Source organism: Aquarana catesbeiana, linkage group LG12, assembly GCF_042186555.1.
Source record: "Aquarana catesbeiana isolate 2022-GZ linkage group LG12, ASM4218655v1, whole genome shotgun sequence".
Taxonomy (NCBI): Eukaryota; Metazoa; Chordata; class Amphibia; order Anura; family Ranidae; genus Aquarana; species Aquarana catesbeiana.
This window is the reverse complement of record NC_133335.1, coordinates 209,893,271-209,917,385: the sequence shown is the minus strand read 5'-3', so window position 1 is coordinate 209,917,385 and position 24,115 is coordinate 209,893,271. Positions and strand designations below refer to the sequence as shown.

Genomic DNA, 24,115 nt, shown 5'->3' with positions numbered 1-24,115 from the left:
GATGGGGCACTACTCCTCCCACTGACACCAGGGATGGGGCACTACTCCTTCCACTGACACCAGGGATGGGGCACTACTCCTCCCACTGACACCAGGGATGGGGCACTACTCCTCCCACTGACACCAGGGATGGGGCACTACTCCTCCCACTGGCACCAGGGATGGGGCACTACCCCTCCCACTGGCACCAGGGAAGGGGCTCTACTCCTCCCACTGGCACCAGGGATGGGGCACTACCCCTCCCACTGGCACCAGGGACGGGGCTCTACTCCTCCCACTGGCACCAGGGATGGGGCACCCCAAAAGTTTGAAGGACAGTAAACTGGCCCTTTTGTTTATAAAGTTTGGAGACCCCTGAATTAAAGTATTGGGGTACATCCAAGTACAGGTGCATACGGCCACTCGGTTCTATGGCCAGCCATAAGTGCTACCAAGTCTTAGCCATTGGAAGACAGGCAGGCTGTTCTCCCAGCACAACCAAAAAACTGACCATACTGGAATGTATGTGCTCTCATTCCTAATGTTGGTGTATTGATTGTCAATACATTCTAAATTGTGGCAGCCATAATTATTCACTCATACGGGCTCATCTTCTTAGTTTGCTGAGTGGGAGGACTCATTGAAATCCATGCACTCGCTGTGTGGCTGTTATCTAATTTCAGCAGTTGTTAAGCAGAGAGGGTGAGTGGGGGTGATGCCTTTTAAGATGAAAAACCTCCAGTTCATTGAGGAAGCAGGTTGAAATGCCCTTCACATTTATTTTCCTCCCATAGAGTTCAAATGATCTTTACATCTGGTGATTGGAGAGGCGCTTGGAAGGTGCTTAACTTTATTAGGATCTTGAGGAAGTCTCTCTCGAATTTGTTCCGCATTCTATGTGTAGGCATTATCCTAGAATATGGGAATATCATTAGGGGACAGTGTTTTCACCATAGCATGACTTTGTCCTATAAAACAGTCTGCTATTCTTTGGCAATTATACCACCATGAAGGGGCAACCATCAGACCTAACGACTTCCACATGACCATTCCTTTGCTATATAAATACATACACTATATTGTTAAAAGTATTGGGACACCTGCCTTTACACGCACATGAACTTTAATGGCATCCCAGTCTTAGTCCGTAAGGTTCAATATTGATATGGCCCACCCTTTGCAGCTTCAACTCTTCTGAGAAGGCTGTCCACAAGATTTAGCAGTGTGTCTATGGGAATGTGTGACCATTCTTCCAGAAGTGCATTTGTGAGATCAGGCGCTGATGTTGGATGAGAAGGCCTGGCTCGCAGTGTCCACTCTAATTCATCCCAAAGGTGTTCTATCAGGTTGAGGTCAGGACTCTGTGCAGGCCAGTCAAGTTCCTCCACCCCAAACTCGCTCATCCATGTCTTTATGGACCTTGCTTTGTGCACTGGTGCGCAGTCATGTTGGAACAGGAAGGGGCCATCCCCAAACTGTTCCCACAAAGTTGGGAGCATGAAATTGTCCAAAATGTCTTGGTATGCCGACGCCTTAAGAGTTCCATTCACTGGAACTAAGGGGCCAAGCCCAACCCCTGAAAAACAACCCCACACCATAATCCCCCCTCCACCACATGATTTGGACCAGTGAGCAAAGGAAGGTCCATAAAGACATGGACAAGCGAGTCCTGACCTCAACCCGATAAAACACCTTAGGGATGCATTAGAGCGGAGACTGTGAGCCAGGCCTTCTCGTCCAACATCAGTGCCTGACCTCACAAATGCGCTTCTGGAAGAATGGTCAAACATTCCCATAGACACACTCCTAAACCTTGTGGACAGCCTTCCCAGAAGAGTTGAAGCTGTTATAGCTGCAAAGGGTGGTCCAACTCAATATTGAACCCTACAGACTAAGACTGGGATGCCATTAAAGTTCATGTGTGTGTAAAGGCAATACTTTTGAGAATATAATGTATGTAAGGGGTTTACAACCACTTTATGGGCTTTTGAATGAAATTAGTTGACACAATAATGGCAAGATGGAATGCTCTGATTTTTCAGAATTTGTGTAATTCAGCTCTGTGCAAGCGGTTGGCGCTAAATAGATCCCGTACAATAATAGAACTTTCTTAATTGCTGCTTACTGATTTCAGTTATCTTTTTATATCTCTAATGCCCCGTACACACAGTCGGATTTTCCGACGGAAAATGTGTGATAGGACCTTGTTGTCGGAAATTCCGACCGTGTGTAGGCTCCATCACACATTTTCCATCGGATTTTCCGACACACAAAGTTTGAGAGCAGGATATAAAATTTTCCAACAACAAAATCCGTTGTCGGAAATTCCGATCGTGTGTACACAAATCCGACGGACAAAGTGCCACGCATGCTCAGAATAAATAAAGAGATGAAAGCTATTGGCTACTGCCCCGTTTATAGTCCCGACGTACGTGTTTTATGTCACCGCGTTCAGAACGATCGGATTTTCCTACAACTTTGTGTGACTGTGTGTATGCAAGACAAGTTTGAGCCAACATCCGTCGGAAAAAATCCATGGATTTTGTTGTCGGAATGTCCGAACAAAGTCCGACCGTGTGTACGGGGCATAAGACTGTTTATGAAATTTTTTCTTTGTAGACCTTTCATTCAGATAATATGATCAGTGGTGCTCAGTATATCATACAGATGTATGTCTCAGAGTTGGGACAGGTTTGTATATGAATAATCATTTGGCGGTATCTGGTGTTTCGGTACAGTGGAAGATTTATAAAGGGGACTTGTTGGCACAGGATGTGTTGTGACCAGGCATGGGGCAATCCCCACGTGTCACTCTTGTCTATGCGCTCTGTGTTTTCTCAGTGTTGTGTGGTTGCTTTGGTTACTCGCTGTGGGCACAGGCCACCAAAAAAGTTCCGTTAAACCATCCTGCAGTTGCGGTTGAGAATGTGTCGAGTGAAATGAGTGTTTTGTAGTAACTGAAGTGATGCAGATTAGGACAGCCCTATATTTCGGAAACCTATTAACCCTTCTTTGATCATTTTTCAATGTGGAGCATTAATTGGCTTCTTGGAGCACATAGCATAGGAAGTAAAGGCATACTGTACAACTTAAATAAAAAGTGTAACTATACTAATACTGTCCATACAGAAAAAGGAAGTCCAGACTGCAGTGAGGCAGCTGGTAGTTGATCAGTAAGGAAGAACATTTTTTTTTTCTTTTTAGATCTATTTTAATCTTCCACAAATTGCTTAAAGTCTTTTTGAATCTGAAAATTTTATTTGAAACTGACAGTGATCCTGCCATTAGGATCCTTGTTTGTGCACACCCTGGTAGTTTACAGAAAGACCTGAACAAAATAATGGAGTAATAACTACATGGCAAAAATGGAACTTCCGCTTTCCGGAACACCCCCCCCCCCCCGTGTCACATTTGGCACCTTTCGGGGGTGGGTGGGGGGGGGGTTGCAGATCGGTATCTGCATCCACTTCCGGGCATAGACTCCCGCGGGGGTCTATTCCTCTTCCCGTCCCCCCACGCTGTCTGCTAGGACACACACGGGTCCCAGAGACAGCGAGGGACCATTCATATTGCGCAGCGCGACTCGCGCATGCACAGTAGGGAACCAAGAAGTGAAACCGCAAGGCTTCGCTTCCTGATTCCCTTACCAAAGATGGCGGCGGCAGCACCCGAGAGCCGAGGGAGAGATCGGCTTCGGGTGCCGACATTGCGGGCGCTTTGGACAGGTAAGTGTCCTTATTTTAAAAGTCAGCAGCTGCAGTATTTGTAGCTGCGGACTTTTAAAAAAAATAATAAATTTGGCGGACCTCCACTTTAAGGACCCTTTCACACAGGGCTGTCCGTTTTCACTACTCTGCTTGCTCAGTGGGGATCGCTCCGTTGGTCCCCGCTGAGCCGGCGGGTGACAAGTCCGTCTCTGCACTCTGTCCCGTCTGATTGGCTGAAACATGTAGAGGTTGGTCCGCTTTATCGCATCATCACGACACACTTCCAGTCCCGGAAATCAACCATTATAGCGTGGCGGCGGCTTACCACTGCTTTATGGGCAGATTTCCTGGGAACTTACCTGCTGTTCACACCAGGTGCCCGGCTTTTAGGGACCCTTACATGTGAGTCTAATACCATGTTTTTTTTTATCTGGAATAAATGTTTTAAACATTGCTGTGCAGTGAGGCTTTTTCTGTCATTGTTATGAGGAACATCTGCGTTGGTACATAGAGGAATGAGGCACTCCTTATTACGTCCATTCATATGAGGAAACGACTATCTTAAACCACATCAGCCCACAGAAAACCCACGGCGACTGCCCCACATGCGTGTTTGACCAAACTAGAAATAGTTGGTCCATTTGGGGGGTGAGATGACATCTATGTGGGGGCGCCGTCTTGTGAGCGCATATCAAGCACGGATTCGTATCCACTTTGTAGAGCACAAGCACTTTACTTGGGATTTGGAACTTTTATTGCTTTAAGGTTATTGATGTTTGCAACAAATTATCTGCATGGGGCTTTATAGCGATTATTTATTTATTTATTTTTTTTTCAAAGTTGCATCGGTTTCAAATGTGATATTTATTATTTTTTGGCAGTTAGCGCAGTATATTTATTTTCTTTACTAAAGCCAGGAGGCAGTCTAGCAATACAAACCAAACTGAGCATGTGCAGAGTTTATTTCTTTTTTCTTTTTTTTTTTTTGGGATGGGTGCATGTGATCAGCACAGGGCCAATCAGCACTGTCCAGACAGAGGGTCGGTGTCCTACATCCTGATAGGACACTCAGTGCACAATAGATACCCCTCCTACAAGTTTTAACCAGACACTGATAGAGGTCACAAGACTCCTATATACTGCCAATGAGAAAAGGTATTTAGCAGTTTATATTTGGCAAGACTGTTGCATTTCCATGTTCTTTGTACTGTGGGAGACCGGATATCGTGAATGCAGGCTCCTGGGTTTAGTAACACTTTAACCGATTGCCGACCGCCTCTTGTATGAGTACGGCAGCAGAGTGGTTCTCTTGTTCCTAGGTACATGATAGAGCACTTACGGTTACAGGTCGCGTGCCGGCTGTGCTGTGATTAGTCACAACACAAGTTGATCAGCGGATGCCAGCCAATGATTGACTGACCGCTGGCACCCACTGATCGGCAAGTAAATTTAAACCCCCCCTTTTATTTTTAGACACAGCTGTCTACGAAATTCTCACAGCTTGTAAGCAATGGCTTCCACATAAATGACAAAATTACAGGTTTGTGCAAAATATGATGAATCATAAATGTAACTTTATTGCAGCCTACCAGTCCTTAGATGTGGTGGTTGCATTAGTTTTATTTTTTTGAGGCTTTTTTCTTCTTTTATACCTGTTAATCCTGCCCGTTACACACTTCCTGTCCTAGGGTGACGTTCACTCGCTGTACTGCATCTGAGGAGGAGCAGTGTTGTCACCCTAGGACAGGACTACAGAACACTTCCACCTATCCTCCCTATAGTATAGGGAAGCAGTGTTCTGTGGCTCACAGAGGTAACCTGTGTAGGGCCAACAAAGCTTCTTGAGATAACACTGCAGGAACTTATGAGGGTCACTAGAGTTCTGGCAGGACTGCAAAATACAGCCAAATAATTGGTTGATATGGGCAATCAAGGAGACTCCATGTACAGTGAGCTTCTCTGGAAGCTGTAAAAGAATATATATAGTGCCCAAAATAGCAGGAAGGACCCACCTATATCTGTAAACAGGAAGCTATGGGGAGTTATTTGAACAGCCCTACATACGAAGAATTGCTTCATAAACATTTCAGCATAAAGTTCCTGATGTTAAAAATAAAACTGCAGCGCAGAAGATGACAATCAACCTTGGTGGTCAGGGCTCTGTAAGATGCATATCATATTTATAATTTTATATAAATTTATTTATTACCGGTACTTGTATAGGGCCGTCAATTTACGCAGCACTTTACACATATACATTGTACATTCACATCAGTCCCTGCCCTCAAGGAGCTTACAATCTAAAGTCTCTAACTCACATTCATACCTACACATACAAGGGCCAATTTAGACAGGAGCTAATTAACCTACCAGCATGTCTTTGGAGTGTGGGAGGAAACCGGAGTAGTCAGAGGAAATTCGCACTGGTTGAACATGCATACTTTAAGCAGGTTGTGCCGTTGTTGGGATTCAAACTGACAACGCTAGTTCTGCTAAGCAGAAGCACCGCCCACTTGGCCACTGGGCCGCTTCAACTTGGCCACTGGGCCGCTTCAGCTTGGCCACGGGGCCGCTCCAGCTTGGCCACGGGGCCGCTCCAGCTTGGCCACGGGGCCGCTCCAGCTTGGCCACGGGGCCGCTCCAGCTTGGCCACGGGGCCGCTCCAGCTTGGCCACGGGGCCGCTCCAGCTTGGCCACGGGGCCGCTTCAGCTTGGCCACGGGGCCGCTTCAGCTTGGCCACGGGGCCGCTTCAGCTTGGCCACCGGGCCGCTTCAGCTTGGCCACCGGGCCGCTTCAGCTTGGCCACCGGGCCGCTTCAGCTTGGCCACCGGGCCGCTCCAGCTTGGCCACTGGGCCACCCACTTAAGTTTACTTTTAGATGTTACAAAGGTCTGCTCAGTAGTTTGCGGATTTATACAAAAATCCTTGTGATGTTAGACTGTAAAGCCTCAAGGTTTTTTAATTTAACGCATTCTTTGCATTAAGGTGAAAAACCTTATGTGCTGCAGCTGCCCCCCATGACCCTCTACCCCCCCCCGCCCCCTTTTTTTTTTCTTACCTATCCGATCCAGCCACTGTCTCTCTCCTCGTTGGACAGATTGATAGCAGGAGCGAGTGACGTGGGGGACGGGGCCGAGTCCCGCTGTCTGTGTCAATGGATGCAGCAGCGGGGTTTGGGAGCGAGCCCACATGGGTGCCCCTAGGCAAAGCGACTTTCTGTGGGGGCACCGAATGAAGAGGAGGGGCCTGGAGCATCGGAGGGGCATCCCAGAAGAAGAGGATCAGGACTGCCCTGTGCAAAACGATTGCACAGAGCAGGTAAGTATAGGTATGTTTGTTATTTTTATTTAAAAAAAAAAAGGGGGGGTTTACAACCCCTTTTAAATATTAGAGACAATAAAGTTATGTCAATGGTTAAGCATCCTGCTGCCATTATTTTAAATCTGAAAGGGAATAATCCAGCACTACTGTTTAACATCTTTGATTTTTTTTTTTTTTCCATCTGAAAAATAGCAGAAGACTTGTGCAACATGTGTTCAGGGTAAAGGCTGATTATGCAACAGAAGAATTTTGTAACTGATCGGTTCTCCAGTGCCTCATGATTGAGTGTATTATCAACCTTATGAGGCCTCAGATATGTGCTACTGGTGAGCGATTGTGTGGTGGGGCTAGCTACAATTCAGAGGTGTTCTTATTATTGTAAAGCAGTGATGATCAATGTACTTGATATGAGGGGGACATGAGTGTGGCCCTGACATCATTAAAGGACCACATATGTTTGTTTATGTAAAACTAGGGAAACCTTCAAAAGACATGCTAAATGATATGGTCAGAGACTGTGGTCATGGTATAGGAGACAGAGTCTACAGACCTACTACTGTGGACATGGTACAGACAACTGTCAGATACTGCGGACATACTACAGGGGATAGTCAAAGACTGTGGAGATGCTCCAGAAGACGGTCAGACTGCGAACATACTTCAAAATACGGTCAGGGACTGCAAACTTACTACCGGAGACGGTCAGAGTCTGCAGACATACAACAGGATATGGCCAGAGATTAGAGAAATGCTTTAGGAGATGGTTAGAAACATGTAGACATGCTTTGGGTTAGGGTCAGAGACTACAGAGATACTTCAGGGGATGGTAAACATGCTTCAGGAAAGGCACATATACAGTACTTTAGGAAATGGTCAGAGACTGGGCATGCTATAGGGAAGCGTCAGAACCTGTGGACATGTTACAGGAGACAATCAGAGATTGCGAGTATGCTACAGGAGACTGACTAGAGACATGCTTTAGGAGAAGTTCAAGAGACTGAGGGCCCGCTACAAGAAATGATCAGATCATCAGAGATTGTGGGCACGCTACAGGAGATGGTCAGAGACTGGGCACGCTACAGGAGATGGTCAGAGGCTGTGTGCATGCTACTGGATCCTAGGGTTCAGAAGGAATGGCTTAAAAAAAAAGAGGGTATAACCCTCGAAACATGTAAGCCAACTAGGATCCTGTGGGAGTTCTCCTGAGTTGTGGAGTTTGCTGAATCTGATGAACAACCGTGCTATGGATATGTAGCTTGATACGTTGTTTCTTTCACTTGGTTTGTGAGTATATTTTACTGTGGATTATCAATAAATGGTATATGGGATAATGCACTAGGCTGGTGCGCCATCTCCAGTAGCATGCCCACAGTCTCTGACCATCTCCTGTAGCGTGTCCACAGTCTCTGACCATCTCCAGAGATTGTGGGCACACTACATGAGATGGTCAGAGGCTGCAAGCATGCTACAGGAGGCAGAGACGTCACACATACAACAAGAAAGGTTCACAGGCTATGTGCATGCTACAGGAGATGGTCAGAGACATGCTTTAAGACCGTGGTCTCCAACCTGCAGCCCGCGGGCTGGATGCGGCCCTTTGCTTGCCTTCATCTGGTCCTTGAGAAACTATTCCTTCCACTGATACAAGACACTATTTGTTCAGCTGAGACCAGTTATGGGGCACTATTTCTTCCATTGAGACCAATGATGGGATACTATTCCTCTCGCTTACACCAATGGTGGGGCACTATTTCTCTCACTGACACCAATGATGTAATTTCTTTTATTCCCACTGACCACCAAGCCTGTGGCATTGTTTACTGCCAGGGCATTTTCTACTCCCACTAGCTACAGTCCGGCCCCTCTAAAGTGTGACTTGGGGGGGCCTTGGCCCTTGTTTTGGAAAGTTTGGAGACCCCTGCTTTAGGAGATTGTCAGACTGTGGACATGTTGTAGGAAAGGTTCAGATGCTACAGGAGATGGTCAGACTTGCAGGCATGTTACAGGAGATGAGCCTTCAGAGGGCTGCTGTGGAATTACCTCTACTTCATTGAATGATCAAAGTTGTGTAGTGACATAGAAGAGGTCACTGTGAAAGCAGTGTTTTGATTGGTGCTCAGGAAAGCAGTGTTTTGATTGGTGCTCAGGAATTTGGTGACCCATGTCAAATGTGTAGCCAAACAGACTATAATTGCAGCTTCTCCGTAGGGAGCAATGATAACCCTTCAAGTCATGCATAAGTGGCGTGTGGCTTTAGGACCTAAAATTAGTCATTTGGTGGTGAGAGCGGACCCTGCCCTCGTCTATAATCCCTCCACTATTTTGCCGAGATGTCTGAGCTGCAGACTTTAAAAATAGTCTGGATAGAAATGTGTTTTTTGTTCTTTCCTGGAGTATTGCTCTTGTCTTAGGAAACCTGAAGAATGTCTTTTTTTTTCCAAAGAATGCAGCGTATGAAATGCGGTACGGCCGTCACACCGCATTCTGGTTTCCATGTATTCTGAATAGGTCTTCTACATTTCACAACACGTGGCAATTTATAGCACGAGGGGGCCTAGTCATCTGGTTATCATTCTCAGCCCTTCTGAGCAGTAAAAAAGGTGAATCGAGAGGAGACCCTGTAATTGAAATAGGCTCGTTGACAAGTATGGTTACATGTGAGAATATAGCGTTGAAACTTAAGCTGGCCATATATACTGATCGAAATTTGGTTCTGCAGAGACCGGCCAAATTTCGATCAGTGTTTAATGGTCACCACTCAACAGAAGTTTATTGTTTCATCGACTTCTGTCGAGGGGACAAGCTGGGAAAATTTCCTCGAGTAGCCGCTGCGGTGGCTGCAACCAATCAGCTGCAGCCGCTGATCAGTGTATTCTGGCCACACCTCATTTTTTTGATGGAGAAATTTATGGCACTGAGGGTAGATGAGTTTGGCTAATGGTGCTGTGAAGTTTTGGAGCAGGAGGACCTGTCAGTTTTTGTGGGGGATCCTTCCACAAGATGAGGTGACTATTTGGAAATGAGATGCAACTTGGCGGTAGGGCTAAGGTTGGTGCGTGGCTTTGTCAGAACTTCTGCAGGTCTAGTTTCTCGTGCATTGGCAGCCCTTTTAAATAACTGGGCTACCTTTACTTAATGCAGAAAAATGCATGCGTTGTATGCACATATATGAGGTGGGTATTTTTTGTAATAAAATCAGAACTGTAAATGTTTATTAAAAAGTGATGAGCAATCCAACGTTTGATGGTTGACACTGGAACGAGTAGCTAAGAGGAAATTTTTTATTGGGGACACCTGTTATAGTTACAAGGGTGTGGAATTTCTCTTTAGTTTGGAGAGATTTCCTCCCACTTCTGGTTTGTTGTTGGGATAGGAAGTAAGATGAATGTTCCCCAATGGGACAAAGACAGCAAAAATAGAAAATAAACTGAGGTTTTTAACCAAACCCTGTGCTATCCAAACCCCCCAAAAAAAAAAAAAAAAAAAACGTTTTGGCTTTAGATATATCTTCTCAAAAGTATTGGGGCGCCTGCCTTTACATACACATGAACTTTGATGGCATCCCAGTAGGGTTCAGTATAGAGGTCGACCGATATGGGTTTTTCTCTGGCCGATGCTGATGCCGATATTTAGAAATCTCGGTGGCCGATATGTGATGCCGATTTTTTTGGGCCGATATATTAGGCCGATTTTTTTTTTTTTTTTTTTTTCCCCCCTTCATCTCATAAAATCTAACAATTAGACCCCTTTCACACTGGGGCGTTTTTCAGGCGCTTTTGGGCTAAAAATAGCGCCTGTAAAACGGCTCCCCTGCAGTCTCAGTGTGATATCTCGAGTGCTTTCGCACTGAGGCGATGCGCTGGCAGGATGTTAAAAAAAAGTCCTGCAAGCAACATCTTTGGAGCGGTGTATACCACCACTCCTGCCCATTGAAATTAATGCGCACCGCTGCCGAATCGCCTGCAAAGCGTTTCGGCAGCGGCGCTTCAGGGGTGCATTTAACCCCTTCCTCGGCTGCTAGCTGGGTTATAAGCGCCCCGCTAGCAGCCGAATAGCGCCGCTAAAACTAGCAGCGTTTTACCGTCAACGCATGCCCGCTCCAGTGTGAAAGCAACCTTAAGTGATACAGAAATTTTTTTACATTTAAACATTTATTAAACAAAACAAACCTCCAATCAGTTCACTTGTATGTAGAATTTAGAAGAAAAAAAACTATATATTAAATATACAAAAACAGGTAATCAAAACTTTTGGACGAAAAAAAATGGGCTAACTTTACTGCTTAGTTTTTTTATTTTATTTATTAATGTATTTTTTAAAAAAAAATTGCGTTTGAAAGACCGCTGCGCAAATACCGTGTGACATAAAATATTGCAACAACCGCTATTTTATTCCCTAGGGTCTCTGCTAAAAAAATATATATATATATATATATATATATATATATAATGTTTGGGGGTTCTATGTGATTTTCTAGCAGAAAATACAGGATTTTTACTTGTAAGCAACAAATGTCAGAAAAGATTTAGTCTTTAAATGGTTAAACTGAGAACTTCTACAGTTCATTCATAAGTGTAAACATTGTATCCTTCAGGTTCTTTTTATCAGATTTGGCAGGCTGCCTAGAGGAGGGGAGAAGTCCCTTCACAGAAGATTTCAGGCAACTTGCACTGACTTCTATTACAGAAGTCATTTGCAAGTCTCGTTATATCAGCCTTTTTTATCAGCACAATCGGCCGATGCTGATTAAGTAAAAAACACCAAATATCGGCCGATATATTGGTCGACCTCTAGTTCAGTATTGAGTTGGCCCACCCATTGCAGCTATAACAGCTTCTGGGAAGGCTGTCCACAAGGTTTAGGAGTGTTTATGGGAATGTTTGACCATTCTTCCAGAAGCACATTTGTGAGGTCAGGCACTGATGTTGAACAAGAAGGCTCGTAGTCTCTGCTCTTAATTCATCCCAAAGGTGTTCTATCAGGTTGAGATCAGGACTCTGTGCAGGACAGTCAAGTTCCTCCACTCCAAACTCACTCATCCATGTCTTTATGGACCTTGCTTTGTGCTCTGGTGTGCAGTCATGTTGGCACAGGAAGAGGCCATCCCCAAACTGTTCCCACAAAGCTGAGAGCATGAAATTGTCCAAAATGTCTTGGTAGGCTGACGCTTTAAAAGTTCCCTTCACGTGAACTAAGGAGCCAAGCCCATCCCCTGAAAAACAACCCCACACCATAATCCCCCCTCCACCAAATGATTTAAACCAGTGCACAAAGCAAGGTCCATAAAGACATGGATGAGCGATTTTGGGATGGATTTGGAACTGGATGTCCAACTATTTCATATAGGTGTGACGGTCAGGTGTCCTCAAACCCTTGTCCAGATGGTGTATGTCACTACAAAGACTATAAAATGCTATAAAAAGTACAATTTAATTCCAAATCCCCTAATTTTGTGGTACGCCAAAAAAAATTCTTTGAACTTCCATGGCTTTTAGAACCCTTTAGCTACAGGGACCGGGATCTTCTGGTTATACTTTACTGAAATATGATTGCAATCATCAGCTCCCTTTTGATCAGCCAATTTGTGATGACCTCTGCCTAGTGTTGGTTGACTTTCACAATACTGATATGTGCTGTAAATGTGTGCACCAGTTGTGGAATTCTCAGAGGTCCACTCAGGGTGCATGAAGGAACATAGAAGGAGCTGAGCTATGTGTAGATGACTAGGCTTGCGTGCTACTGGTTAGAGATGGGAAGGTGTGGTTGTCTATGAGAGGAGCCCCGCGTGTGACAGCCATGTGATCACTGCAGCTCTCCGCGTGCCTTCTGAGCGGGCAGTGTCCTCATTGTGGTAGAGGTCTGGACAGAGAAGGGAAGTATTCCTCCTATAAACAGGAGTCACTCACTGCTGGAAAAGTGTTTAGTTTGCTTATTAGATGGAGCAACAAATTTCATAAACGTGGCTAAAAATGAGCCACACTTTTACCTCTTTTCTTTTGCAGCTGGAGAAGACCAGGTCCTGAAAAATATTGTGTGCGCGCCCACCTCCCGCATTTTAGCATGCTGGCTGGCATACACAAAAAAATAATTGCTGTTGCTTTATTGTTTAATATTACAGGTATTTATATAGCCCCAAGAATTTTTACATATATTGTACATTCCATCAGTTCCTGCCCCCAAGGAGTTTACAATCAAAGATCCCTGTGTTACATTTATTTTATTTATTTTTTTATTTAATACAGTGACTTTATATAGCACCATCAATTTACGCAGCGCTTTACATATACACTTACCGGCCACTTTATTAGGTACAGCTTAGCCACTGTGCTGCCCATATACACATATTAGGGCCAGTTAACCTACCAGCCTATCCCTGGAGTTTGGGATCAAACTGGATTCCTCGGGGGAAATCCATGCAAGCACATGGAGAACATTCAAACTCCATGCAGATAGTGAATGAACCTTGCAATAACTGGAATGCATGTCTTGGACTGATTTGCCGGCAGTGTAACCACCAGCTAAACGGCATTAAACTTTCTCGAGATTTTGAGTCTGTATGGGATTGGATTGCTGGTTGCCCCTAGTGAGCGGTCTGATTCAGATGTGCTATGATAAAGTGGAATTTGTTCTCTGGTTTCATCAACTGAATGACTATGAAGATCAAAACTGACACATATGATGCAGTCCGTCACCACCAAATTAACAACAGTCTTTTTTAACAACAGGCTTAAAGTAATTCTAAACCTAATGTCGTTAACCACTTCAGCCCCGGAAGAATTTACTCCCTCCTTGACCAGAGCACTTTTTGCGATTCGGCACTGCGTCGCTTTAACTGACAATTGCACGGTCGTGCGATGTTGCACCCAAATCAAAATTGACATCCTTTTTTTCCCCCCACAAATAGAGCTTTCTTTTGGTGGTATTTGATCGCCTCCGCGGTTTTTATTTTTTGCGCTATAAGCAATAAAACAGCGACAATTTTGAAAAAAAAAAAAAAAAAAACACAATATTTTGTACTTTTTGCTATAATAAATATCCCCATTTTTTTTTTTTTTTTTTTAAATAAAAAAGCAAATTTTTTCTCAGTTTAGGCCAATATGTATTCTTCTACATATTTTTGGTAAAAAAAATCACAATAAGCGTATATTGATTGGGTTGCACAAAAGTTATAGCGTCTACAAAATTTCTTTGGTCCTCCGCTGGTGCTCTAGGCTCCTCCCCCCCGCCCAGTGCCCCCATAGCAAGCAGCACTTTTGCATGCCGCCTCTGAGCTGGCTCTGTGTGTCCATGGCTCAGCATGGCTCCTGCTGCTGCCTCTCTGTCCAATGAGGAGAGTAAGAGAGCCGCTGCTCTCGTGCACATCTCTGGATTGAGATTGGGCTCAAGTTTCCAGGTTTTTCAGCTGAATGCATTCTATGCGTCCAGCTGAAAAACCTTCTGTGCTGCAGCTGCTCCCCAGAGTCCCGCCATTCCCCCCCCCCCCCCCCCCCCCCCCCCCAGGCGATATGAACGAGAGCTGCTGCTCTCCCGGGTTTCTGATATCTCATTGGCTAAGACACAGCAGTGGGAGTCATTGGGTGTAAATCACAGCCAGGGAGCAGGGATCGGGGCGCAGGACTGAGCCATGCTCTGTGTGTCTTATAAACACAGTGGCGGCTCAGGAGCGCGCGCGCGATGGGGGCGCTTCTCAAGGGTGGGGGGGGGGTGGGGGAGCCCATAGCACTGGTGGAGGACCCAAGAAGAGGATCAGGGCTGCTCTGTGCAAAACTATATCACAGAGAAGGTAAGTATGACATGTTTTGTTATTTTTAAAAAATAAAAATTGTAGGTTTAAAGAGAAGTTTTTTTTTTTTTTTTTTATTATTATTATCATACCTCGGTGGATGGAGCATCAGACCGATGCTGCATCTGTCCCCCAGTGTCTCTCTGCACTGAGAACTGAGCCACCGAACAGTGGCGATGGTCTAAACTGTGTTGAAATCCAAATAATATATATACAATATGCAAAAAAAAGGCATATACAGTAATTGGCAATTAAAGTGATATGTGCTTTTAGCAAGAGAAAAAAATGACCAGTGCTGTAAATGAAAAATAACATTGAATAATATTTGGTATAAAATGACCAGTGCTGCAAAAAGCATTAAATCCTTGTGCAATTAAAAACATTGGATAAAACATTCCAAAAATGTATATAAAGTGACCAGTGCTCCAAATAGTGAATCCTTTAGTGACAAACAAATATAGCGTCCTCGGTGCAGGGTTCCAAAGTTTGTATGCCCACACTAAAGTCCTTATTATGGTGTTGCTGTGAAAAACACTTATTCTTGGTGTTGCATCTGAAGAGAATTCCACAAATCATGCGGTGTGCCTGGTGTCTCCACACGTGCCCCCTCTTGTTCCACTCACCAGAAAATACTCCCCTTAATGGGGTAGTAAGAATTCACAGCACCACCTGGCTGTATGTGGATATCCAGGACCACTTTCCACTGCCCCAGCAGTCTTCGATGTACATGTAATTAGCAAGAACAAGCTCCATAGCGTGATACCGTTGAACACAATTTATTAAATAAGTTGTAATGCACTTACATTATCTTTAAAAAAACAATCAGCATGAGAAACCAGGAAGTCTGGGACGTGATGCGCTCCACAGACCTCAAAACCGGAAGTGATGCTGGAGCTCCGCCCTACGCGTTTCCTCATAAGGACGTCATTTGTGTCCTAATTGTCACAACAGTGCCCACCAGTGCCCTTCAATGCTGCTTATCAGAGCCCATCCGTGCTGCCTATCAGTGCAGCCTTGTATGTGCCGCCTCATAAGTGCACATCAGTGAGAGAGAAAAACCTGTTTGCAAAATTTTATAACAAACTATGACTTTTTTTTTTTCTTTTTTTTCTTCAAAATTTCTTTCTTTTTTTTTTTCCATTTATTTAGCAAAAAATAAACCCAGTGGTGATTAAATAACACCAAAAGAAAGCTCTATTTGTGTGAAAAAAATGATACAAATGTCATATGGGTACAGTGTTGCATGACTGCGCAATTGTCATTCAAAGTGTGATGGCGCTGAATGCTGAAAATTGGCCTGGGCAGGAAGGGGGTAAAAGTACCTGGTAGGCAAGTGGTTAAACAACAAATACATTTGAAAGTGTACAATTCCTTTAACCTGGCCACACATCTAAAAAATAGTTTTTGAAACGTTTGGTTTTCTAATGGTTAATGTGGGATCAAATCAATGTTTGTATTTGACCTCGGGGGCGAAAAAATTCAAAGGAGCAGGGTGAAAATTTTTCACAAACAATTGAAATTTAAACTGTGAATGTGTTTTTCGTTTGGAACAAATTGTATGGAAAAAATCATATATATATATATATATATATATATATATATATTGCAAGTAACCCGGTTTTTCATTCATCTGGGGTTACATACACATGGCAGATCTGGACGAAATTTTAAGGACTTTCGCACAAAGTGAGTTGACCCAATGATGGCAAGAAAGAACATTCAAAGAATGGTTTGGTGAGAATCTTCATAAGATTGGTCGTACAGAATTCTGCTAGTGTATGGTCAGCCTTAGTGACCTTGCTAGCTGCACAGTCTGGCAGAGGTGTCTAAATCACAAGACTGACTGAACAACAGGCATAATACCGATGTATTTCAGCTGTGAACGTGGCCTTGTTTTGTGTATATCTCTGATGGTAATCTGTTCTCTTCTGCTATGGTAACCCATGTGCACTGTCAGGGCTTATTGATATATGGAGAGCTCTTCAGCCTTGGTGGCTCCCAGAACATACAGAAGAGACGTAATATTCCATTCCGAGCCACGGAGCAGAAAGGAGCCAATGTTGCCGAGCAGTTAGATAGAGTAAACAGGCAAAATGATGGAGCCGTAATAGTAAGAAAATATTTGCCTAGTTCGTCACGATGGAAAAGCACTACTAGAAGATGAAGGGAAATATTATTCTGCTCAAAAAGATTTCCGCAGCGTGAGGTCTTCTTTCCAGAGTCTGTTCAGTTTCATGTTTCGGAGCGATCCTTTTTTCATTTTCTGGACAATCTGGGCTGGCTGAATTCTTTATTTGAAATAATAAAACGCGTCAAGTACATTCGGCTGCGTTTGATCCCCGTCGGTCAACAACATGATGATGGTTTTTGATCTGTCAGTTTTTGGATTGTGTGCTTCTGTTTTGTTTTCCTTTTTACTCTGTGGGATGGTCAAACAAAGCCAGTATAGAGGTGGTACAGATGAGGGGTGTGCAGGGCTCGTCCACGCCAGTGTGTTGGAGTCACACTTATAGGTTTTTAAAGTGCATTGCATTGGATTGCATTGACTTGTAAACACAGAAGCCTTGGTCTCAGCGATTTCCGGAACGACCAGATCCCTGCAGGCACTCGCAGTGAGGCACGGCGGGGACAGATCTCCAGAGTCTGAGATCTACACAGGCCAGGTAGGAGAGATGCGAGGAAGCTTGGGGGAAGTTGGGGTTGTACACGGCCCATAGCGCACCCCTGAACCCTGCACTCTGTACCTAGCATACCCCTGAACCCTGCACTCTGTACCTAGCGCACCCCTGAACCCTGCACTCTGTACCTAGCGCACCCCTGAACCCTGCACTCTGTACCTAGCGCACCCCTGAACCCTGCACTCTGTACCTAGCGCACCCCTGAACCCTGCACTCTGTACCTAGCGCACCCCTGAACCCTGCACTCTGTACCTAGCGCACCCCTGAACCCTGCACTCTGTACCTAGCGCACCCCTGAACCCTGCACTCTGTACCTAGCGCACCCCTGAACCCTGCACTCTGTACGTAGCGCACCCCTGAACCCTGCACTCTGTACGTAGCGCACCCCTGAACCCTGCACTCTGTACGTAGCGCACCCCTGAACCCTGCACTCTGTGCCTGGCACTCCCCTGCACTCTGTGGATGGGGCACCCCTGATCCCTGCACTCTGTGGATGGGGCACCCCTGATCCCTGCACTCTGTGGATGGGGCACCCCTGATCCCTGCACTCTGTGGATGGGGCACCCCTGATCCCTGCACTCTGTGGATGGGGCACCCCTGATCCCTGCACTCTGTGGATGGGGCACCCCTGATCTCTGCACTCTGTGCCTGGCGCACCCCTGATCCCTGCACTCTGTGCCTGGCGCACCCCTGATCCCTGCACTCTGTGCCTGGCGCACCCCTGATCCCTGCACTCTGTGCCTGGCGCACCCCTGATCCCTGCACTCTGTGCCTGGCGCACCCCTGATCCCTGCACTCTGTGCCTGGCGCACACCCTGCACTCTGTGCCTGGCGCACACCCTGCACTCTGTGCCTGGCGCACACCCTGCACTCTGTGCCTGGCGCACACCCTGCACTCTGTGCCTGGCGCACACCCTGCACTCTGTGCCTGGCGCACACCCTGCACTCTGTGCCTGGCGCACCCCAGATAAAACCAGCCCTTTGAGGGCAACCATACCGCTGATGTGGCCTGCGATGAAATTTCATTTGACACCCCTGCGTTAGTGTCTCTAAACCCAAAAACAAACATTTAAGTTATGGCAGCTTACCAGTCCTTAGATGTGGGGGCTGCATTTGTTTGTTATTTTCGCAGCTGCAGGAGACGTGCAAGGGCCACGTGAAGGGACCCGGAGGGCCAGAATTGGGCTGCGGGCCTTGTGTTTGACAAACGTGGCCTGTATGTATGTTTTTGATTTGTTGGTGTAAGGGCCAAATCAAATCTCACAATTTGATATCTCTGGCAGAATCGATGCGATTTTGCCCGCATTCCCAAATTGCAGCACAATGCTTTGTGCGTGATTTTTGGGTGCCATTATCCTTCAATGGCACCCCAAACGTGATGCGATTCTGCTGCGATTGTCATGTATCAGGATTGTGTGGCAAACTGCACCTTCATAAATTGTGTGAAGCTTGTCACCCGAAGAGGAGCAGGAGCTTCTTTTCAGGCGACAAATGCACATAGGGCAGCCCATTCAAGTGAACGGGCTGCCCTGTGCGACACACAGAATTGCAATGTCAGAATTGCGTAGCAGGAATGCTTGTTCCCGCTACGTGAATCCAAGGAGAACATACAAACCCCATGCAGATGGGGGGGGTCCATAACTGACTAACGCCAAAGTTATTGTACCGATACAGGAATTTTACAGACATATTTGTGAATGGAGAGGAGCCTCCTTCTTCTTTTTTTTTTTTTTTTTCTGGTCCTCTAACTACTCATTAAACAGCTGGAGTTTTTCTTAGAAATAAAGAGAACTCCCGTTAATTCAATCCAGTTGATTTTTTTTTTTTTTGGTTAATTAAACTTGGTCACAAGATGTTCTAAATGCTTGGCTACTGAAAGCATGTTATATCTGGGAAGAACGTGTCCAATTTTGCACCTAGGCACCTTTCTGCCACTCTCATGTCATTATTAGCAAGCTGGTGAAGTATTTGTATAGAGAGGTGTGTCACATCCTCCCAAATCGCATGTCCAGCCAACACACACACTATTCACACACTCGCTGTCAGTTTGCAGGAGAGAATCCATGGCAGGCAGTTACTTATTGGGAAGGAGGATTGCTGAGCGGTTATCTTGGCTTAGGGGCTCATTTAGGGCTCGTTCACACCGGGTGCATTAAAGCGGTGTTCCAGCCGTAATTTTTTTTTTTTTAAAGTCAGCAGCTGCAAACACTGTAGCTGCTGACTTTTCATAAGGACCCTTACCTGTCCAGGGAGCCCGCAATGTCCCCCCCCCAGGCTGATCCATCTATTGGATCAGGTGCAGGCGCCGCCATTCCAACTACGGGAAACCGGCTCTCTGCAGAAGAGGACGTGACATCCTCGGCCGTGGCCCGGCTGGAGCGGAAGTAGAAAGTAAAACATATTTTTTTTTAAATATCCAAAAAACGAGGGGTGGAGAAGTGGTCTTTCGTTTAAGACCGCCTCTCAAAATTGGGTGGAACTCCGCTTTAAGCTGGTTTGATCAGTGCAGGCTCAACACAAGGAGCCATAGAAAACAATTGTACTAAAGGCATATAAGACTGTGCATTCTGCACGTGTAGTTACTCCAGAGCTCAGTAAATGAGGCAAGGTTCACCTTGCAAAGAATACCCAATCACATGCAAGGGGCGACAAAAAAAAAAAGCATTTTTGCTTGCACATGATTGGATGATGGAAGTCTGCAGAGATTCCCCTTATTTACTAAGCTGTGCAGCAATTGCACTTGCAAAGTCCAAAGTCTATTTTCCTTCAGTAAATCAACCTCTCCGTGGTTTGTTCAGATCATACAAGTGGGTTGGTGTGCATCAGGGGCGGCCTGCCCATTAAGGGCACACATGCGCCACCCTCTCTATCCACGCCGCCCCCTATATGAGCCATAGGCTCTAATGGGCTTCAAAATGGGGGTGGACTCGTGGAGCAGAGCATTGCAATCTCAGAGCCCACCCAGGTGTGTTAGAAAAGCGAATATTCATTTCCTTTTCTAACACTGAATCGTCTCTCCGCCAATCTGGAAGCGCGGGTCTGATACCTGTTTCCCAATTGGCTGAAAGGTCAGGCATTCCTTTTGGAAGCCTAGGAGGAGAAGGGGGAATTACGGTGGAAGCTGCCATGATCCACACACCACAGGAGGAGGAAGAAAGCTGCCGGACATGCTGCCCGCCCGCCCGCTTCCTAGATGAGGTAAGTGTGGGGCTTTGATGTCCCGACTGTCCTCGTGGGGGTGTTTAGAGTGTTGCTAACCGACCGGGGGGGGTGGGTGGCTGTTTGCCCCCCCCAAAGAAAAAATAGTCAGCCGCCACTGGTATGCGTATAAAATAATACCATAATAACCACGCCATAAAAATGTAGCAGATAAGTGGAGCTTCCACTTTTGGGTGAAACTCCGCTTTAAGAAGAAAGAACTTTTTTTTTTTTTTTTTTTTTTTTTTTTTTTTAGAAATCTAACTTTGATGTGTTGCTTTATGATGACATAACACACCGAAGTTTACTGAAGTGGTGAAAAAACGTAGGCTGTTGTTTTCCCTCTGTGATGATCTTGTGTACTTAGTTTGCAGTCCTCCTAGAATAGATCCTTGACCCCTCTGTGCCATTTTAAAAGCCTAGTCATGAAATAGACAGGCCAGGACAGGTTGGCCACACACTGGAAGATTACTAAGAGAACGAAGGATCAATTAAAATGCCATTGAGGATTGTTGAGTCATACGTGATGCAATGTCCTGAGCATTGATTTGGAGCTAAGTCTTCTAGACTAATCTATGGAGGAATGGCTGGAGGGCATTGTACACGAAGCAGTGCAGGAATTATTAATGAATGTTTTATGGTACGGGGTATTGCATGTAAACAGTTATTACTGCGCTTCATTCCATGAACCATTAATTAGGAGATCCTATCCCGTTGGGATAATGCACAACATTGTACACAACAATAGTACAACATTGACATTGAACGAACAGTATTGCCCTTGAAAGTCTGAGTACTTGGCTGTTCTCTCCAGCAGTAGCCTGGAGTCATTACACTGAGCAGTCAGGCATTACCCGTCCTGTTTCTTCCTATACTGGAAGCTTTGTGTACATATCAGTAGGTGCCCATTTGCTCGGAATTATTTATTACTTCTGGTAATAGTTAAAGTGATCCTAAACACACACTACTCCATCTACGTTCTCACTTCTATTTATGTATATGGATGATTGCACTGTAATAGTTTGATTTTTAATAAAAAATAAAAAAAATCGCTTTCTTTCTCGAACATCACGGGACACAGAGCCACAGTAATTACTGATGGGTTATATAGGTATCACTGGTGATTGGACACTGGCACACCCTATCAGGAAGTTCAACCCCCTATATAATCCCTCCCCCTTGCAGGGATACCTCAGTTTTTACGCCAGTGTCTTAGGTGATGGACGTGTAAAGATGTCCTGTGCTGAGCTCCAAAGGGAATATCCTAAGATCCTATACTGGGGCAAGCCAGGCGAACCGGATCCATTCAAAGTGTCTTTTCATGGCCGAATTGAATGGTACCCGGGCCTCGTGTCCGAAGAAACGAGGTTTTACCCGTAATGCTTCTCTTTTTAGAGAGCTGGACCCCGCAGATCAGAAAATGGCTTTAAACTTCCTAATTTCTGGCGAGGTGCTTTACGGTCCCAGAACTGTTGGATCCCCCTACTGATGGGGGCCCCAGTCTCTGACGGTTTTTTTTCAAACGGAGCCCACCGTGAGAGGTGAAGATTGGGTCTGTGTAAACGGCACCCTGCGGCTGGATAAGGTAAGAGGAGATTCCACAGAATTTTTGAGTTCTAGTGGCTTTTCTCCTTTAAGGTAAATGCATGCTATGCCTATTGTGACCACCGGGGGCTGCCAAGAGCACAAACCTACACATGCTGAATGTCTGTCTCAGGTGTTGTAATCGCTGTGTATGTTCCAGCGTATCAAGCAGGCTGCAAGCAGGTAAGGTGGATGGGGGGATTTCTCATGTTTGAATGTTCCCCCCCAGGCTAGAGAGGGGCCACAGGGGTCTAGAAAGTGGTTATACCACCCGGGCTCTGTGGCCTAATGGCCACCATCTCTGAAGATAGCCGTTCAGGCAAATCTTGTTACCAGTCTCCCTCCTTCCCCCCCCCCCCCCCCCATCCCCAGCCTTTTCTCCAGAGCATGACAGGAGAGTCGGCAGTGCGGGAAGCGCTCGTTTTTTTTTCAAAACTCGAAGGGGGGGGGGGGGGGGCGGTAGAGGAGGGGGCGGGATGTCAGCACAGAGTGTTTAGACTCCCACTCAGGCCAGCTGCAGGCTATTAAAGGCACTCTGTACAGGTGCACTCAGCCTTCTGAGAGACACAGAGCTGACGGTCGCATGTAAGGTGGGACACAGGCATTCTCCTAGGCAGCATTTACTGAAGTAACACCAGACTGAGCATTGGGTAGCAAGGCTTTTAGCCAGACTACATCGCTCAGCGGACAGTGTTCATTTGTATACCTCACACCTTGTTGCTTTGCACTATGGGTAGAAGAGGTTCAAGCACCCCAGGAACCAGAGACACTAGGGGATCTCGTTCAGGTTCTGAGGGCCCCCTGTCGGCAGCATCCTTCCCCCCTAAAGATGGGCCAGGGACGGCTAGCCAGGGAGAGCCATCGGGGTCAGGGGCTACACCTGCTTCTGGCACTTCAGCCCCTGTATATATTACACAAGAGGTTTTTTCCTCAACCATTAATGGTCTAGAGGAAAGATTAATGGCCGTGATTACGTCTTCACTCAGTGGAAGAAAACGCACTAGGCCTTCCTCTGTTCCCCAAGACCCTCAGACAGAGGAGCTCTGGGATAAAGGAGATGAATCCCTTTCAGAGGATCAGGATGGGATGGATGATTCCTCTTCGGAGGATTCAGGTGGAGAGGGACCCTCTGCGACTTCCCAAGAGGAGAAAGTCTTTGTGCAGATCCTCACTGGATTGGTCCGCTCCACATTTAAGTTGCCCATACCTGAAACTGCTAAAGAATCCTCTTCTGCTTTGGGGTCACTGAAACCTTTCCAAGCAGCACATGCTTTTCCTGTTCATACTTTACTTGAAAAGCTTATTTATTCTGAGTGGGATCACCCAGACAAACGTTTTTTTCCGCCGAGAAAGTTTTCAACACTTTATCCGATGGAAGAAAAGTTTATTAAAATGTGGGGAATACCAGCTATTGATGCCGCCATTTCCTCCATAAATAATAGCCTGACTTGTCCTGTAGACAATGCTCAGGGATCCTGTAGATAAAAGGATGGAATCCCTATTGAAGGATGTTTTCTCCTTAGCAGGATCAGTGGCCCAACCTGCAATAGCAGCGATTGGAGTCTGTCAATACTTAAGAGACCATGTTAAGCAGGTCATCAAAGTATTACCTGAACAGCAGGCCCAGGGGTTTGCTAACCTTCCAGCGGCCTTATGCTTTGTGGTTGACGCCATTAGAGATTCTATCGTGCAAACCTCCCGTCTTTCACTGGGGTTGGTGCATATACGTAGAATCCTATGGTTGAAAAATTGGTCAGCCGAAGCACCATGTAAGAAGCTACTGGCTGGGTTTCCATTTCGTGGTGCAAGGTTGTTTGGAGAGGACTTGGATAACTATATCAAGAGAATCTCTTGTGGGAAAAGC

General features: G+C 45.7%; 1 protein-coding gene across 2 annotated transcripts in view; it reads left to right on the top strand.

Annotated features, from left to right (window-relative positions):
• Window positions 1-24,115, top strand: part of LOC141113484 (protein MTSS 1-like) — a 209,954-nt gene that overhangs the window by 93,937 nt on the left and 91,902 nt on the right. The window lies entirely within an intron of this gene.